Below are 7,488 nucleotides of genomic sequence, written 5' to 3'. Positions count from 1 at the left end.
TACAAAAGGCACAATGCCGACTTATGGACAAGATAACTGACTCTTCTTACTGTCTATGATTTGAACCATTCATGTGACATTAGTTATAGATTCCGATGCTTCACTTGAGGTTTACTGTATCCGTCTGACCTTCTTATTGACGATGAAACACAGTAATTGCATCGGAATTAAACACAAAAGGCAGAATGCCGACTTAAGTACAAGTAAACTGACTCCTCATACTGTCAATGTTTGAACCAGTCCTGTGACACTAGTTATAGATTCCGATGCTTCACTTCATGTTTACTGTATCCCTCTGACCTTCTTATTGAAGATGAAACACAGAAATTGCATCGGAATTAAATACAAAAGGCACAATGCCGACTTATGTACAAGAAAACTGATTCTTCTTACTGTCTATGTTTTGAACCATTCCTGTGACACTAAGTAATAGATTCCGATGCTTCACTTCAGGTTTACTGTATCCCTCTGACCTTCTTATTGTCGATGAAACACAGAAATTGCATCAGAATGAAATACAAAAAGCAGTATGCCGACTTAAGTACCAGAAAACTGACTCTTCTTACTGTCTATGTTTTGAACCATTCCTGTGACACTAGTTATAGATTCCGATGCTTCACTTCATGTTTACTGTATCCCTCTGACCTTCTTATTGAAGATGAAACACAGATATTGCATCGGAATTAAATACAAAAGGCACAATGCCGACTTAAGTACAAGAAAACTGACTCTTCTTACTGTCTGTGTTTTGAACCATTCCTGTGACACTAGTTATAGATTTCGATGCTTCATTTCAGGTTTACTGTATCCCTCTGACCTTCTTGTTGACGATGAAACACAGAAATTGCATCGGAATTAAATACAAAAGGCACAATGCCCACTTAAGTACAAGAAAACTGACTCTTCTTACTGTCTATGTTTTGAACCGTTCCTGTGACACTAGATAAAGATTCCGATGCTTCACTTCAGGTTTACTGTATCCCTCTGCCCTTCTTATTGACGATGAAACACAGAAATTGCATAGGAATTAAATACAAAAGGGTCAATGCCGACTTAAGTACAAGAAAACTGACTCTTCTTACTGTCTATGTTTGAACCATACCAGTGACACTAGTTATAGATTCCGATGCTTCACTTCAGGTTTACTGTATCCCTCTGACCTTCTTATTGACGATGAAACACAGAAATTGCATCGGAATTAAATACAAAAGGCACAATGCCGACTTAAGTACTAGAAAACTGACTCTTCTTACTGTCTATGTTTTGAACCATTCCTGTGACACTACTTATGGATTCCGATGCTTCACTTCAGGTTTACTGTATCCCTCTGACCTTCTTATTGGCGATGAAACATAGAAATTGCATCGGAGTTAAATACAAAAGGCACAATGCCGACTTAAGTACAAGAAAACTGACTCCTCTTACAGTCTATGTTGTGAACCATTCCTGTGACACTAGTTATAGATTCCGATGCTTCACTTCAGGTTTACTGTATCCCTCTGACCTTCGTATTGACGATGAAACACAGATATTGCATCGGAATTTAATACAAAAGGCACAATGCCGACTTAAGTACAAGAAAACAGACTCTTCTTACTGTATATGTTTTGAACCATACCTGTGACACTAGTTATAGATTCCGATGCATCACTTCAGGTTTACTCTATCCCTCTGACCACCTTGTTGACGATGAAACACAGAAATTGCTTCGGAATTAAATACAAAAGGCACAATGCCCACTTAAGTACAAGAAAACTGACTCCTCTTACTGTCTATGTTTTGAACCGTTCCTGTGACACTAGATAAAGATTCCGATGCTTCACTTCAGGTTTACTGTATCCCTCTGACCTTCTTATTGACGATGAAACACAGAAATTGCATCGGAATTAAATACAAAAGGCACAATGCCGACTTAAGTACAAGAAAACTGACTCTTCTTACTGTCAATGTTTTGAACCATTCCTGTGACACTACTTATAGATTCCGATGCTTCACTTCAGGTTTACTGTATCCCTCTGACCTTCTTATTGACGATGAAACACAGAAATTGCATCGGAGTTAAATACAAAAGGCACAATGCCGACTTAAGTACAAGAAAACTGACTCTTCTTACAGTCTATGTTTTGAACCAATCCTGTGACACTAGTTATAGATTCCGATGCTTCACTTCAGGTTTTCTGTATCCCTCTGACCTTCGTGTTGACGATGAAACACAGAAATTGCATCGGAATTAAATAAAAAAGGCACAATGCAGATTTAAGTACAAGAAAACTGACACATATAACTGTCTACGATTTGAACCATTCCTGTGACACTAGTTATAGATTCCGATGCTTCACTTCATTTTTACTGTATCCCTCTGACCTTCTTATTGAAGATGAAACACAGATATTGCATCGGAATTAAATACAAAAGGCATAATGCCGACTTAAGTACAAGAAAACTGACTCTTCTTACTGTCTATGTTTTGAACCATTCCTGTGACACTAGTTATAGATTCCGATGCTTCATTTCAGGTTTACTGTATCCCTCTGACCTTCTTGTTGACGATGAAACACAGAAATTCCATCGGAATTAAATACAAAAGGCACAATGCCGACTTAAGTACAAGAAAACTGACTCTTCTTACTGTCTATGTTTTGAACCATTCCTGTGACACTAGTTATAGATTCCGATGCTTCATTTCAGGTTTACTGTATCCCTCTGACCTTCTTATTGACGATGAAACACAGAAATTGCATCGGAATCATATACAAAAGGGTCAATGCCGACTTAAGTACAAGAAAACTGACTCTTCTTACTGTCTATGTTTGAACCATACCAGTGACACTAGGTATAAATTCCGATGCTTCACTTCAGGTTTACTGCATCCCTCTGACCTTCTTATTGACGATGAAACACAGAAATTGCATCGGAATTAAATACAAAAGGCACAATGCCGACTTAAGTACTAGAAAACTGACTCTTCTTACTGTCTATGTTTTGAACCATTCCTGTGACACTACTTATGGATTCCGATGCTTCACTCCAGGTTTACTGTATCCCTCTGACCTTCTTATTGGCGATGAAACATAGAAATTGCATCGGAGTTAAATACAAAAGGCACAATGCCGACTTAAGTACAAGAAAACTGACTCCTCTTACAGTCTATGTTGTGAACCATTCCTGTGACACTAGTTATAGATTCCGATGCTTCACTTCAGGTTTACTGTATCCCTCTGACCTTCGTATTGACGATGATACACAGATATTGCATCGGAATTAAATACAAAAGGCACAATGCCGACTTAAGTACAAGAAAACTGACTCTTCTTACTGTATATGTTTTGAACCATACCTGTGACACTAGTTATAGATTCCGATGCATCACTTCAGGTTTGCTGTATCCCTCTGACCTTCTTATTGACGATGAAACACAGAAATTGCATCGGAATTAAATACAAAACGCACAATGCCGACTTAAGTACAAGATTACTGACACTTCTTACTGTCTATTTTTTGAACCATTCCTGTGACAGTAGTTATTGATTCCGATGCTTCACTTCAGGTTTACTGTATCCCTCGGACCTTCTTATTGACGATGAAACACAGAAATTGCATCGGAATTAAATTAAAAGTGCACAATGCAGACTTAAGAACAAGAAAACCGACTCTTCTTACTGTCTATGTTTTGAACCATTCCTGTGACACTAGTTATAGATTGCGATGCTTAACTTCAGGATCACTGTATCCCTCTGACCGTCTTATTGTCGACGAAACACTGAAATTGCATCGGAATTAAATACAAAAGGCACAATGCCGACTTAAGTACAAGTAAACTGACTACTCATACTGTCTATGTTTGAACCATTCCTGTGACACTAGTTATAGATTCCAATGCTTCACTTCAGGTTTACAGTATCCCTCTGGCCTTCTTATTGACGATGAAACACAGAACTTGCATCGGAATTTAATACAAAAGGCACAACGCTGACTTAACTACAAGAAAACTGACTCTTCTTACTGTCTATGCTGTGAACCATTCCTGTGACACTAGTAATAGATTCCGATGCTTCACTTCAGGTTTACTGTATCCCTCTGACCTTCTTATTGACGATGAAACACAGAAATTGCATCGGAATTAAATACAAAAGGCACAATGGGCACTTAAGTACAAGAAAACTGACTCTTCTTACTGTCTGTGTTTTGAACCATTCCTGTGAAACTAGTTATAGATTCCGATGCTTCATTTCAGGTTTACTGTATCCCTCTGACCTTCTTGTTGACGATGAAACACAGAAATTGCATCGGAATTAAATTCATATGCACAATGCCCACTTAAGTACAAGAAAACTGACTCTTCTTAATGTCTATGTTTTGAACCGTTCCTGTGACAGTAGATAAAGATTCCGATGCTTCACTTCAGGTTTACTGTATCCCTCTGACCTTCTTATTGACGATGAAACACAGAAATTGCATCGGAATTAAATACAAAAGGGTCAATGCCGACTTAAGTACAAGAAAACTGACTGTTCTTACTGTCTATGTTTGAACCATACCAGTGACACTAGTTATAGATTCCGATGCTTCACTTCAGGTTTACTGTGTCCCTCTGACCTTCTTATTGACGATGAAACACAGAAATTGCATCGGAATTAAATACAAAAGGCACAATGCCGACTTAAGTACTAGAAAACTGACTCTTCTTACTGTCAATGTTTTGAACCATTCCTGTGACACTACTTATGGATTCCGATGCTTCACTTCAGGTTTACTGTATCCGTCTGACCTTCTTATTGGCGATGAAACATAGAAATTGCATCGGAGTTAAATACAAAAGGCACAATGCCGACTTAAGTACAAGAAAACCGACTCCTCTTACAGTCTATGTTGTGAACCATTCCTGTGACACTAGTTATAGATTCCGATGCTTCACTTCAGGTTTACTGTATCCCTCTGACCTTCTTATTGACGATGAATCACAGAAATTGCATCGGAATTAAATACAAAAGGCACAATGCCGACTTAAGTACAAGAAAACTGACTCTTCTTACTGTATATGTTTTGAACCATACCTGTGACACTAGTTATAGATTCCGATGCATCACTTCAGGTTTGCTGTATCCCTCTGACCTTCTTATTGACGATGAAACACAGAAATTGCATCCGAATTAAATACAAAAGGCACAATGCCGACTTAAGTACAAGAATACCGACACTTCTTACTGTCTATGTCTTGAACCATTCCTGTGACAGTAGTTATTGATTCCGATGCTTCACTTCAGGTTTACTGTATCCCTCGGACCTTCTTATTGACGATGAAACACAGAAATTGCATCGGAATTAAATTAAAAGGGCACAATGCAGACTTATGAAGAAGAAAAACAACTCTTCTTACTGTCTATGTTTTGAACCATTCCTGTGACACGAGTTATAGACTGCGATGCTTCACTTCAGGATCACTGTATCCCTCTGACCTTCTTATTGTCGACGAAACACTGAAATTGCATCGGAATTAAATACAAAAGGCACAATGCCGACTTAAGTACAAGTAAACTGACTCCTCATACTGTCTATGTTTGAACCATTCCTGTCACACTAGTTGTAGTTTTTGATGCTTCACTTCAGGTTTACTGTATCCCTCTGGCCTTCTTATTGACGATGAAACACAGAACTTGCATCGGATTGAAATACAAAAGACACAACGCTGACTTAACTACAAGAAAACTGACTCTTCTTACTGTCTATGATTTGAACCATTCCTGTGACACTAGTAATAGATTCCGATGCTTCACTTCAGGTTTACTGTATCCCTCTGTCCTTCTTATTGACGATGAAACACAGAAATTGCATCGGAATTAAATACAAAAGGCACAATGCCCACATAAGTACAAGAAAACTGTCTCTTCTTACTGTCTGTGTTTTGAACCATTCCTGTGACACTAGTTATAGATTTCGATGCTTCATTTCAGGTTTACTGTATTCCTCTGACCTTCTTGTTGACGATGAAACACAGAAATTGCATCGGAATTAAATACAAAAGGCACAATGCCGACTTAAGTACTAGAAAACTGACTCTTCTTACTGTCTATGTTTTGAACCATTCCTGTGACACTACTTATGGATTCCGATGCTTCACTTCAGGTTTACTGTATCCCTCTGACCTTCTTATTGGCGATGAAACATAGAAATTGCATCGGAGTTAAATACAAAAGGCACAATGCCGACTTAAGTACAAGAAAACTGACTCCTCTTACAGTCTATGTTGTGAACCATTCCTGTGACACTAGTTATAGATTCCGATGCTTCACTTCAGGTTTACTGTATCCCTCTGACCTTCGTTTTGACGATGAAACACAGATATTGCATCGGAATTAAATACAAAAGGCACAATGGCGACTTAAGTACAAGAAAACTGACTCTTCTTACTGTCTATGTTTTGAACCATACCTGTGACACTAGTTATAGATACCGATGCATCACTTCAGGTTTGCTGTATCCCTCTGACCTTCTTATTGACGATGAAACACAGAAATTGCATCGGAATTAAATACAAAAGGCACAATGCCGACTTAAGTACAAGAATACTGACACTTCTTACTGTCTATGTTTTGAACCATTCCTGTGACAGTAGTTATTGATTCCGATGCTTCACTTCAGGTTTACTGTATCCCTCGGACCTTCTTATTGACGATGAAACACAGAAATTGCATCGGAATTAAATTAAAAGGGCACAATGCAGACTTAAGAACAAGAAAACCGACTCTTCTTACTGTCTATGTTTTGAACCATTCCTGTGACACTAGTTATAGATTACGATGCTTCACTTCAGGATCACTGTATCCCTCTGACATTCTTATTGCCGACGAAACACTGAAATTACATCAGAATTAAATACAATAGGCACAATGCCGACTTAAGTACAAGTAAACTGACTCCTCATACTGTCTATGTTTGAACCATTCCTGTGACACTAGTTATAGATTCCGATGCTTCACTTCAGGTTTACTGTATCCCTCTGGCCTTCTTATTGACGATGAAACACAGAACTTGCATCGCAATTACATACAAAAGGCACAACGCTGACTTAACTACAAGAAAACTGACTCTTCTTACTGTCTATGCTTTGAACCATTCCTGTGGCACTAGTAATAGATTCCGAAGCTTCACTTCAGGTTTACTGTATCCCTCTGACCTTCTTATTGACGATGAAAGACAGAAACTGCATCGGAATTAAATTAAAGGGCACAATGCCGACTTAAGAACAAGAAAACTGACTCTTCTTACTGTCTATGTTTTGAATCATTCCTATGACACTAGTTATAGATTCCGATGCTTCACTTCAGGTTTGCTGTACCCCTCTGACATTCATATTAACGATGAACCACAGAAATTGCATCGGATATAATACAAAAGCACAATTCCGACTTAAGTACAAGAAAACTGACTCTTCTTACTGTCTATGTTTTGAACATTTCCTGTGACACTAGTTATAGATTCCGATGTTTC

This window comes from Schistocerca serialis, unplaced genomic scaffold, assembly GCF_023864345.2.
Source record: "Schistocerca serialis cubense isolate TAMUIC-IGC-003099 unplaced genomic scaffold, iqSchSeri2.2 HiC_scaffold_867, whole genome shotgun sequence".
NCBI lineage: Eukaryota > Metazoa > Arthropoda > Insecta > Orthoptera > Acrididae > Schistocerca > Schistocerca serialis.
The sequence above is the reverse complement of the archived record's forward strand: the minus strand, read 5'-3'. Positions refer to the sequence as shown.